Below are 13,623 nucleotides of genomic sequence, written 5' to 3' on the forward strand. Positions count from 1 at the left end.
TTTGAGATTTTTTGCACGATTGTAGATATTCTGAAAAAGCTCAACATGAGAAGTAAAGACATGGGGAAAAGCAATTCTGTAAAGAAACATGTTCGTGGAAATTGAAGCAAGCTTAGTGTTGTGAAGCTTCAAGATCAGAAGCAAGAAGGAAGTATGTTCTGATATTCTCGTGGCAGAATATGCTCTAACACATTCTTTTCCCTGATATGTTTTGATACATATTATATGCTCTGATACATAATTCTGATTCATTCATGCTCTGACTTTTGTTGTCTAGTTTGTTCTAAAATATTTCAGGATGTAAAGATGCTCTGATGATGCTCTGGTACATTCAAGAATGTTCTGATACAATCAAGCATGCAATGATTCAAGAAGAAATTCAAAGCTCTGAAGTTGTCCTATGGAAGGAAAAAGTAGAAGCTCTGAATGTTCTGAAGTTCTAGGCATATGTGAACGTCTCAACTGAAATGGAAAATACTCAGGGAAGTCTTTTATTTTTAAATTTTTTCCAGTATTTATTTCAGGGGGAGATTGTTAATCTCAGGGGGAGACAAATTCACACACTATGTTTATATGCTTATGCTATAACTGTGTAATTGTCTTTAGTCATATGATTTTCTGATTGCAAATTCATATCAATTATATATGTTTTTATCATCATCAAAAAGGGGGAGATTGTTAGAACAAGAATTGTTCTGATCAATATTCTTAGTTTTGATGATAACAATGTATATGAATTTTGCATAAGACAATGTGGTACTCTAATCCTATGCATTTTCCATTTCAAGAAATATATAAAGAGTATGCACAATTCAACGCAAGAAGCACTGACTCAGAAGGTTCAAGTATGCAACATCAGAACATGCTCTCGCAAGACATCAGAAGATGGTCAAGAAGAATCAGAACATGGTCTATTGAAGCATCAGAAGAACTTGAGATCAGAAGCAGAAGCACTGAAGTTCTTATGGTATCACGCTAGAAGCACTTCAAAGTCAGAAGACAAGAAGATGCTCTGCACCAAGCTTTTTGACTCTGGTTAATTCAAACGTTGTATTTACAAATATCAGATCAGAAGCAAGTACAGGATGGCAGGCTACGCTGACTGACAAAAGGAACGTTAGAAGCTATTAAAGGCAAAGTCAGTAAAAGCAGGAAAAGCAAGGCTCGAGGTAGTTGACAAAAGAGTGAAACATTAAATGCAATGCTGTACAGATCACGCAACGCATTAAATGCTCCCAACGGTCATCTTCTCAAAACGCCTATAAATAGAAGTTCTGATGAGAAGCTGAATACGAACTCTTTGCGCAAAAATACAGAAACGCTGTCAAATTCAAAAGCTCTCAAACTTCATCTTCAACCTCACTTCATTGTAATATCTTAGTGAGATTTAAGCTTAGAACTTATCATAGTTGTGATTATAGCTTATTAAGAAGCATTGTAATACTCTTGTAAGAATTTGTTTACATTAATTTGTAAAAGGTTCCTAGAGTGATCAAGTTGTGATCAGAATACTCTAGAAGACTTAGAAGGTATCTAAGTGGAAAACCATTGTAATCAAGGTTGATTAGTGGATTAAATCCTCAGGTGAGGTAAATCACTCTAAGGGGGTGGACTGGAGTAGTTTCGTTAACAACGAACCAGGATAAAAATCATTGTGCAATTGTTTTTATCTTAAGAGTTTTTAAAGTCACACTTATTCAAAATTATTCTAAGTGTTTTTCTATCCTTCATGATCTAGTGTTAAAAGTTCTCTAATATTTGAAATTTTTTATGATGCAATCCTAATAATTCTCTTATCTTTTATCTTCATGTTATCTTCTACTCCTTTCTTCAAATCAACTTTAAAATAATTTTAAATTATTTATATTTTTAAAAAGTACTTGTTGGAATATGCCTTAAAACCTTTGTTGACAAAGAGAAAGAAAATATATTACGAGATTGTCGAGAATTCAAAAAGCCGAAAAGTAATCTGGTTCGACTTCGAGCAATTTACGATATCGGGTTCGGTCAGTTTGGTTCATTGATTCATTCATTAATGTTAGAATATTTTATATTAATTTAGAGATCATATAAGTTCATATAAAAATATATTATAAGATATTTATAATATTCTAAAAGATATTATAAAGTATATTTATAATAGTCTAAAAGATATAATAAGATATTTATAATATTTGAGAGATATTATAAGATTATAATAATATATTTTATTTTAACAATTAAGGATATATTTTTGGGATTATGTACGGATTTGTTGGATTTTGGCTATTATGAATATGTATCTCTTCTTTTATTATAGTGTGACAAACTTAGAGCTTACAACAAAAAGGGAGAATAAGGATTTAGGGAATTCCAAGAGAAAACTTAAAAAGGCAAAGGTTTTTGGGAAACCATTGGAGTTATCTAAGGGGATTGGGAAATACTTCTAAACATCTTGGGTTTGAGTGATTCTTATATTGAGAGTTAGAGAGGTTGGGAAACACTTGGGTAGAAAATTGGGTTTGTTCTTTGGGAACTGTGAAGACTATTTTCTTGTAACTCATTTATAATCTCTTGTAACAACTTTCTGAGTATGGTGCGTGTGTTGTGAATTTTTTGCTCTGCTGGTACGCGTATGGCCAGCGTGACTTGCAGATTTTTGCTGTTTTGTGATTTTTGAAGGTTAATGGCATGAAACTTTCGAACTGACGAATCATATGATTAATTGATATATGATTTTATTGAATGATGCAATTGTATATATATATATGAACATACTTGTTAATAATAAAGATGATGAATGATGATATATGGGTATAGATGAGGCTACTCATAGTGTAATGATGATGATAGTATGTTATATATATATATATATATGTGTTTGCATGCATTCATATTTATTTGATGAGGGTTGTGTCCTAATGATGAGAGGATGCAGTGAAGGGCAAGATTCCCATTGTGTGGAATCTGTGTTGGCAGGGCCGTCTCTGAATGGTGATAGATCGGTCGGTGGGTTTTCCCATTGATGATGTTGGTATCACATGCATAGTGTCAGTTTCATACATGTGCATGATTTTATAACATGATTATATATGTTATGTGATGACTTGTCTGTTTATCTGTGGATGTGAGATAATGATTTGTCTGAATATGAAACAATTCGGTGAATGATATAACTATGATATATTGTTATTTAGGATGCAATAACATTGGTTAACTGTGATGAGACTCACCCTTACTTGTTGTCATTTTCAGATTGAGGATAGCGGCGCGACTTGGTGAGGATTAGCTCATAAGTCGATTTTTAGTTATTGTGTCGGTGTCATGCTCTGGTAGATGTAACACTGGGAGCGCGTTGTTTTGGAGTTTTAATTATAACTCTATTTGTTTATGTTGTTTAAAGTGTGATACATTAATGATGAATGTTGACTTGATAATTCAATTCCGCTATGTAAACATGATTTTTAATTAATGAGTTATAATTTCAGATGTTTCAGTGAATGCATGACATGTGCCGAACGTGTGTATTCTTTATTTTATGAATTGTGACACCTCTAGCATGTTTACTCTGATTAATATTTGTTTAAATGCCGCAGGTTATTAGAGGGGTGTTACAACAATGACTACGGGTTGTGGAAAATTAAGATGCAAGCAATTTTAATTCAAGAGAAGTGTATCGATGCTTTGAAGAGTGAAGCATTGATGCCTACAGGGCTTACACAGGTACAGAAGACCGAGATGGTGGATAAGGCCAGGAGTGCCATTATCTTGTGCCTTGGAGATAAAGTTCTAAGAGAAGACTCCAGGGAGCAAACTGCGGTTGCTATATGGGCAAAAATAGAATCATTGTATATGACTAATTCTTTGGATTACAGGCTGTGTTTGAAACAACAACTCTATTCATTCCGATTGGTGGAGTACAAATCCATAGTTGAATAGCTTACAGAATTTCACAAGATTATCGATGATCTTTAGAATATTGAAGTGAAGGATGATGATGAGGACAAGGTTTTTCTCTTGTTGAGTTCATTACCCATATCCTTTTAGCACTTTAAGGATGCCCTTCTTTATTGTAAGGAAGGTACTATTACTTTGGATGAAGTCCAGATAACGGTGAAATCCAAAGAATTTGCAAATTCGAAAGATTTGATGATTGAAGATAGTGGTGAAGGCTTAAATGTGTCAAGAGGAGGAGGTGAACATGAAGGGATGTCCAAATCAAAGAGGTCTGACAAGTCAAAGGTAAAATTAAAAAATTGAACATTGGTCACTTTAAAAGGGATTGTCTTGAGAGAAAGATCAATGGAGATTATGTTCAAGCTATTGTTGCCTTGAATGAGGAAAGTTATGAGGATGCCGATGTACTAGTAATATCGAGTTTGGAAACTGAAGATAGTTGGGTCATTGATTCAGGTTGCTCTTATCACATGTGTCCAAGAACAGAATACTTTGAAACTTTGAAGAAGGTACAAGGTGGAGTTGTTCGCCTTGGTGATAATAAGGCTTGCAAGGTTCAAGGTATTGGTACGGTCAAAATTAAAATGTTTGATGATCGTGAACTTCTTATTCACAATGTGAGGTATGTTCCAGACCTTAAGTGAAATTTGTTATCGATAAGTATGTTTGATGATCTAGGCTATTGTACTAGAGTTGAACATGGAGTGTTGAAGATTTCGTGTGACGAATTGATTATTGCTAAAAGGACTAAAATATGTGGTCTATATATTTTAGAAGGTTCAAATGTCGTTATTCATTCATCATTAACTAGTGGAGGCTTTCATGACAAGGAAGAACTATGGGATTTGGGTTTAAGGTGTTATGAATGCCTTGAGAAAGTTTCAGGGGAGTATAATAAATTTTGCATAATTCAAGAAATAAAAATGCATGTTACTGCTGAGTTGTTATTAGGTTTTTTGGGAAGAGCTAAGGTTAAAAAAGCTTACTTTGTCGGTAGAGAAATTCCTCAAAGGGAGAATAGTGAAAACCAAGGGAGAAACCTGGTATAAACTATAACGGAGAAAACTCGGTCTGAGGTGGAGTTTCCTACTATAGATACTAGTAGTAGTGAGGGAACAGTTACATAGATCTCTGATTATCATTTGAGTCATGATAAGGTAAGGTGGGTTATTGTAGCATCTCAAAGGGACGGTTATGCTAGCCTTGGATATTATGTTTCCAATGTGGCTGAAGGACTGCAAAATAAAAGAAGAAAAATCTTCAGGGAGACATTTAAAAACAGGTGGAGTCAAGGGTGGTTGAAAAATGATACTTGTAGGCTTGTTAAATTATATAGTAATAAAAGGATAATTGGAAACAAGTGGATGCAAGTGGCAAGATCAAGATTCAAGAGTTGTTTGAATTTGATCAAGGTTATTGATTAGAGTTTCAACTTGATAGAGAGCAACAATGTTGATGATTGTTAAATTGGTATCAACACGGTTTAAAGTCAAGGTGGAGATTGTTGGAATATGCCTTAAAACCTTTGTTGAAGAAGAGAAAGAAAACATATTTCGAGATTGTCAAGAATTCAAAAAGCCGAAAAGTAATTTGGTTCGACTTCGAGCGATTTACGATATTAGGTTCGGTCGGTTTGGTTCATTGATCCATTCATTAATGTTAGAATATTTTACATTAATTTAGAGTTCATATAAGTTAATATAAAAAATATTATAAGATATTTATAATATTCTAAAAGATACTATAAGGTATATTTATAATAGTCTAAAAGATATAATAAGATATATATTTATAATAGTCTAAGAGATATTATAAGATATTTATAATATTTGAGAGACAGTATAAGATTAAAATAATTTATACTATTCTAACAATTAAGGATATATTTTTGGGATTTGATATGGATTTGTTAGATTTTGGCTGTTATAAATATGTATCTCTTCTACTATTATAGTGTGACAATCTTAAAGCTTACAGACACAAGGGAGAAAAATGGTTTAGGGAATTCCAAGAGAAAACTTATAAAGGAAAAGGTTTTTTGGAAACCTTTGGAGTTATCTAAGGGGATTGAGAAATACTTCTAAACATATTAGGTTTAAGTGATTCTTATATTGAGAGTTGGAGAGGTTGGGAAACACTTGGGTAGAAAATAGGGTTTGTTCTTTGGGAACTGTGAAGACTATTTTCTTGTAACTCATTTGTAATCTCTTGTAACAACTTTCTGAGTATAGTGAATTGGAGAGCTGCTCTCTCCCCCAGAAAAGGTCATTTGATCGAACTGGGTAAACAAACCTTCGTCTTTTTCTCGCCTTATTCTGTTATATTATCTGTGTACGAATTATTATTGTTGTAGACCATCTATGTTGGTTGGTTTTTTCTTTGCCTCACAAATTGATATTGAATTTTGTCGTAATTAACTACAAGATTCACAACAAGTGGTGCGGTGAGCGTGGAGCAAAGAGGTATTATTTACAAATGAGCACCATGGTAAGATGGGAGATCGAGAAATTTTCCGGTAACAATGACTTCGGGTTGTGGAAAATTAAGATGCAAGTAATTTTAATTCAAGAGAAGTGTATCGATGCTTTGAAGAGTGAAACATTGATGCCTACAGGGCTTACACAGGTATAGAAGACCGAGATGGTGGATAAGGCCAGGAATGCCATTATCTTGTGCCTCGAAGATAAAGTTCTAAGAGAAGACTCCAGGGAGTAAACTGCGGTTGCTATATGGGCAAAAATTGAATCATTGTATATGACTAATTCTTTGGTTTACAGGTTGTGTTTGAAACAACAACTCTATTCATTCCGAATGGTGGAGTACAAATCCATAGTTGAACAGCTTACAGAATTTCACAAGATTATCGATGATCTTGAGAATATTGAAGTGAAGACTGATGATGAGGACAAGGCTTTTCTCTTGTTGAGTTCATTACCCATATCCTTTTAGCATTTTAAGGATGCCCTTCTTTATGGTAAGGAATGTACTATTACTTTGGATGAAGTCCAGATAATGGTGAAATCCAAAGAATTTGCGAAGTCGAAAGATTTGATGATTGAAGATAGTGGTGAAGGCTTAATTGTGTCAAGAGGAGGAGGTGAACATGAAGGGATGTCCAAATCAAAGAGGTCTGACAAGTCAAAGGTAAATTTAAAAAAATGTCAGAAAATTGGTCACTTTAAAAGGGATTGTCCTGAGAGAAAGATCAATGGAGATTCTCTTCAAGCTGTTGTTGCCTTGGGTGAGGTAAGTTATGAGGATGTCGATGTACTAGTAGTATCGAGTTTGGAAACTGAAGATAGTTGGGTCATTGACTCATGGTGCTCTTATCACATGTGTCCAAGAACAGAATACTTTGAAACTTTGAAGATGGTACAAGGTGGAGTTGTTCACCTTGGTGATAATAAGGCTTTCAAGGTTCAAGGTATTGGTACAGTCAGACTTAAAATGTTTGATGATCGTGAACTTCTTATTCACAATGTGAGGTATGTTCCAGACCTCAAGTGAAATTTTTTTATCGATAGGTATGTTTGATGATCTAGGCTATTGTACTAGAGTTGAACATAGAGTGTTGAAGATTTCGTGTGATGAATTGATTATTGCTAAAGGGTCTAAAATTTATGGTCTATAAAATTTAGAAGAATCAAATGTCGTTATTCATTCATCATTAACTAGTGGAGGCTTTCATGACAAGGAAGAAGTATGGGATTTGGGTTTAAGGCGTTATGAATGCCTTGAGAAAGTTTCAGAGGAGTATAGTAAATTTTGCAGAATTCAAGAAATAAAAATTCAAATTACTGCTAAGTTTGTATTGAGTTTTTGGGGAAGAGCTGAGGTTAAAACAGCTTACTTGGTCCGTAGAGAAATTCTTCAGAGGGAGAATAGTGAAAACCAAGGGAGAAACCTGGTAGAAACTATAACGGAGAAAAATCTGTTTGAGGTGGAGTTTCCTACTATGGAAACTAGTAGTAGTGAGGGAACAGTTACAGAGATCTCTCATTATCATTTGACTCATGATAAGGTAAGGAGGGTTATTGTAGCATCTCAAAGGGACGGTTATGCTAGCCTTGGATATTATGTTTTTAATGTGGATGAAGGACTGCAAAATAAAAGAAGAAAATCCTTCATGGAGGCATTTAAAAACAAGTGGAGTCAAGGGTGGTTAAAAAATCATACTTGTAGGCTTGTTAAATTACATAAGAATAAAAGGATAATTGGAAACAAATGGATGCAATTGGCAAGATCAAGATTCAAGGGTTGTTTGAATTTGATCAAGGTTAGTGATTAGAGTTTCAACTTGGTAGAGAGCAGCAATGTTGATGATTGTTAAATTGGTATCAACATGGTTTAAAGTCAAGGTGGAGATTGTTGGAATATGCCTTAAAACCTTTGTTGAAGAAGAGAAAGAAAACATATTTCGAGATTGTCGAGAATTCTAAAAGCTGAAAAGTAATTTGGTTCGACTTCAAGCGATTTACTATATCGGGTTCGGTCGGTTCGGTTCATTGATCAATTCATTAATATTATAATATTTTATATTAATTTAGAGTTCATATAAGTTACTTTAAAAAATATTATATGATATTTATAATATTCTAAAAGATATTATAAGGTATATTTATAATAGTTTAAAAGATATTATAAGATATTTATTTATAATAGTCTAAGAGATATTATAAGATATTTATAATATATGTGATATATTATAAGATTATAATAATTTATTTTATTCTAACAATTAAGGATATATTTTTGGGATTTGGTATGGATTTGTTGAATTTTGGCTATTATAAATATGTATCTCTTCTATTATTATAGTGTGACAATCTTAGAGCTTACAGCAACAAGGGAGAATAAGGGTTTAGGGAATTCCAAGATAAAACTTAGAAAGGCAAATATTTTTGGGAAACCTTTGGAGTTATCTAACAGGATTCAGAGATACTTCTAAACATCTTCGGTTTGTGTGATTCTTATATTGAGAGTTGGAGAGATTGGGAAACACTTGGGTAGAAATTAGGGTTTGATCTTTGGGAACTGTGAAAACTATTTTCTTATAACTCATTTGTAATATCTTGTAACAACTTTCTGAGTATAGTGAATTGGAGAGCTGCTCTCTCCCCCAGAGTAGGTCGTTTGATCGAACTGGGTAAACAAACCTTCATCTTTTTCTCGCCTTATTCTGTTATATTATCTGTGTACGAATTATTATTGTTGTAGACCATTTATGTTGGTTGCTACTTTTCTTTTCCTCACAAATTGATATTGAATTTTGTCGTAATTAACAACAAGATTCACAAAAAGTGGTGCGGTGAGCGTGGAGCAAAGAGGTATTGTTTACAAATGAGCACATGGTAATATGGGAGATCGAGAAATTTCCCGGTAACAATGACTTCGGGTTGTGGAAAATTAAGATGCAAGCATTTTTAATTCAAGAGAAGTGTATCGATGCTTTGAAGAGTGAAGCATTGATGCCTGCAGGGCTTACACAGGTACAGAAGACCAAGATAATGGTTAAGGCCAGGAGTGCCATTAACTTATGCCTCAAAGATAAAGTTCTAAGAGAAGTCTCCATGGAGCAAACTGCGGCTCTAAGAGATAAAGCTCACATGTTGTGTTTGAAACAACAACTCTATTCATTCCGAATGGTGGAGCACAAATCCATAGTTGAACAACTTACAGAATTTCACAAGATTATTGATGATCTTGAGAATATTGAAGTCAAGACTGATGATGAGGACAAGGTTTTGCTCTTGTTGAATTCATTACCCTGATCCTTTTAGCACTTTAAGGATGCCCTTCTTTATGGTAAGGAAGGTACTATCACTTTGGATGAAGTCCAGACAACGGTGAAATCCAAAGTATTTGCAAAGTCAAAAGATTTGAGGATTGAAGATAGTGGTGAAGGCTTAAATGTGTCAAGAGGAGGAGGTGAACGTAAAGGGATGTCCAAATTAAAGAGGTCTGACAAGTCAAAAGTAAAATTTTTTAATTGTCAGAAATTCGATCACTTTAAAAGGGATTTTCCTGAGAGAAAGATCAATGGAGATTATGTTCAAGCTGTTGTTACCTTAGGTGAGGAAAGTTATGAGGATGCCGATGTACTAGTAGTATCAATTTTGGAAACTGAAGATAGTTGGGTCATTGACTCAGGTTGCTCTTAACACATGTGTCCAAGAATAGAATACTTTGAAACTTTGAAGATGGTGCAAGGTGGAGTTGTTCGCCGTGGTGATAATAAGGCTTGCAATGTTCAAGGTATTGTTACGGTCAGAATTAAAATGTTTGATGATCGTGAACTTCTTATTCACAATGTGAGGTATGTTCCAAACCTCAAGTGAAATTTGTTATCGATAAGTATGTTTGTTGATCTAGGCTATTGTACTAGATTTGAACATGCAGTGTTGAAGATTTTGTGTGATGAATTGATTATTGCTAAAGAGTCTAAAATATGTGGTCCATATATTTTAGAAGGTTCAAATGTCGTTATTCGTTCATCATTAACTAGTGGAGGCTTTCATGACAAGGAAGAACTATGGGATTTGGGTTTAAGGCGTTATGAATGCTTTGAGAAAGTTTCAGAGGAGTATAATAAATTTTGCAAAATTCAAGAAACAAAAATGCATGTTACTGCTGAGTTGTTATTGAGTTTTTGGGGAAGAGCTGAGGTTAAAACAATTTACTTGGTCGGTAGAGAAATTCTTCAGATGGAGAATAGTGAAAACAAAGGGAGAAACCTGGTAGAAACTATAACGGAGAAAACTCGGTTTGAGGTGGAGTTTCCTACTATGGATACTAGTAGTAGTGAGGGAACAGTTACAAAGATCTCTGATTATCATTTGACTCATGATAAGGTAAGGAAGGTTATTGTAGCATCTCAAAGGGACGGTTATGCTAGCCTTGGATATTATGTTTTTAATGTGGCTGAAGGACTGCAAAATAAAAGAAGAAAAACCTTCATGGAGGCATTTAAAAACAAGTGGAGTCAAGGGTGGTTGAAAAATCATACTTGTAGGCTTGTTAAATTACATAAGAATAAAAGGATAATTGGAAACAACTGGATGCAAGTGGCAAGATCAAGATTCAATGGTTGTTTGAATTTGATCAAGGTTATTGATTAGAGTTTCAACTTGGTAGAGAGCAACAATGTTGATGATTGTTAAATTGGTATCAACATGGTTTAAAGTCAAGGTGGAGATTGTTGGAATATTCCTTAAAACCTTTGTTGACGAAGAGAAAGAAAACATATTTCGAAATTGTCAAGAATTCAGAAAGCTGAAAAGTAATTTTGTTCGACTTCGAGCGATTTACGATATCGGGTTAGGTCCGTTCGGTTCATTAATCCATCATTAATGTTAGAATATTTTATATTAATTTAGAGTTCATATAAGTTAATATAAAAAAAATATTTTATGATATTTATAATATTATAAAAGATTTTATAAGGTATATTTATAATAGTATAAAAGATATTATAAGATATATATTTATAATAGTCTAAGAGATATTATAAGATATTTATAATATTTGAGAGATATTATAAGATTATAATAATTTATTTTATTCTAACAATTAAGGATATATTTTTGGGATTTGGTATGGATTTGTTGGATTTTGGCTATTATAAATATGTATCTCTTCTATTATTATTGTGAATTGAAGAGATGCTCTCTCCCATAGAGTAGATTGTTTGATCGATTTGGGTAAACAAACCTTTGTCTTTTTCTCGTCTTATTCTGTTATATTATCTGTGTACGAATTATTATTCTTGTAGACCATCTATGTTGGTTGCTACATTTCTTTGCCTCACAAATTGATATTGAATTTTTTCGTAATTAACAACAAGATTCACAACAAGTGGTGCAGTGAGTGTGGAGCAAAGAGGTATTGTTTACAAGTGAGCACCATGGTAAGATGGAAGATCGGGAAATTTTCCAGTAACAACGACTTCAGGTTATGGAAAATTAAGATGCAGGCAACTTTATTTCAAGAGAAGTGTATCGATGCTTTGAAGAGTGAAGCATTGATGCCTGCAGGGCTTACACAGGTACAGAAGACCGAGATGGTGGATAAGGCTAGAAGTGCCATTATCTTATGCCTCGGATATAAATTTCTAAGAGAAGACTCCAGGGAGCAAACTGCGGTTGCTATATGGGCAAAAATTGAATCATTGTATATGGCTAAGTCTTTGGCTCACAGGTTGTGTTTGAAACAACAACTCTATTCATTCCGATTGGTGGAGTACAAATCCATAGTTGAACAGCTTACAGAATTTCACAAGATTATCGTTGATCTTGAGAATATTGAAGTGAAGATTGATGATGAGGACAAGGCTTTGCTCTTGCTGATTTCATTACCCAAATCCTTTTAGCACTTTAAGGATACCCTTCTTTATGGTAAGGAAGGTACTACTACTTTGGATGAAGTCCCGACAGCGGTGAAATCCAAAGAATTTGCAAAGTCGAAAGATTTGATGAAGGCTTAAATGGTGAAGGCTTAAATGTGTCAAGAGGAGGAGGTGAACGTAAAGGGATGTCTGTCGCGGGGAAAAATCGTTATCTTTTTGTGGATGAGACACCTGATGCCTTCTTTGGGCTCGAGTGCTCATAAAAATGATTTTTCTTTGTTTCGACCAAACTTTTTATTGTTTCCAAAGTAGGAAAAGGAAAAAAGCTGCAATAACCTTAAAAGTGGGGGGAGAGATCTTTGGTTAAAAGGGTTGGTTATACGAAGGGAAGGTATTAGCACCCAACGTATCTATAGTACTCTATAGGTTTCTTTGTTATGTTTTTCATTCCATGTTATTGAGAGGTTCTTGTGAAATAGGTGGGACCTAAGGTGTTTGTTTGATTATGCTCGCAAAGATCATCGCGATCCTCTGCATACATATCCCTTAGGGGGAATCAGAGCATCTGTAGCTCGGGGTCTAAGGGTGCTAAGGTTTGAATGGTTTGAGGGAGAAGTTTTGCTCGCCAAGGATACGACCTTGTGCCTACGTATTCTCAAAGGGATGTTGAGAAAGTCAGAGCAATCGTAGTTCCCACTTATGCTAGTGGAAGCAAAGGATAAGAGACAAATGTCATCTAAATGTTCGATGTATCTAATCTATATCATCACATACATCTGTTTGTTTTTGTTTGAAAATATTTTCATTATAAGCCCTGGGCCATGCCACTTATGGTGCTTAGAATGATAAAGATGCTTTTTAGCCAGCCTTGTGGCAAAAACTTTCAATGAAGTCAGCCTTGTGACAAAAAGTTTTGATTAATCAGCCAGCCTTGTGGAAAAAAGTTTCAATGAAGTCAGCCTTGTGACAAAAACTTTGATTAATCAGCCAGTATGGTGGCAAAAAGGTTTGATTGATTAGCCAGTCTTGTGGCAAGAAGAAATTTGATTGATTGATTGTTTGTGATGATATAGAAGAGATACTCCTATCATAGAGATGATAAATGTCTAATCTCCTAGGGTATTTGATTTTGGATATTGGGGATGCTTATAAGAAGCCCGTGGGTCCTTGTACGAAGCCCAAGAGGAGGCTATCCGAGGGTCCTTGCATTGTAAGCCCGAGAGGAGGCTATGGGAGGGACAATCGAGGGTCCTTGCATTGTAAGCCCAAGAGGAGGCTATGGGAGGGACAAGTCGTTTGTACGAAGCCCAAGAGGAGGCGTGGTATAGTTGGTTTGAGCTCTT

This window comes from Vicia villosa, linkage group LG1, assembly GCF_029867415.1.
Source record: "Vicia villosa cultivar HV-30 ecotype Madison, WI linkage group LG1, Vvil1.0, whole genome shotgun sequence".
Classification (NCBI taxonomy): Eukaryota; Viridiplantae; Streptophyta; class Magnoliopsida; order Fabales; family Fabaceae; genus Vicia; species Vicia villosa.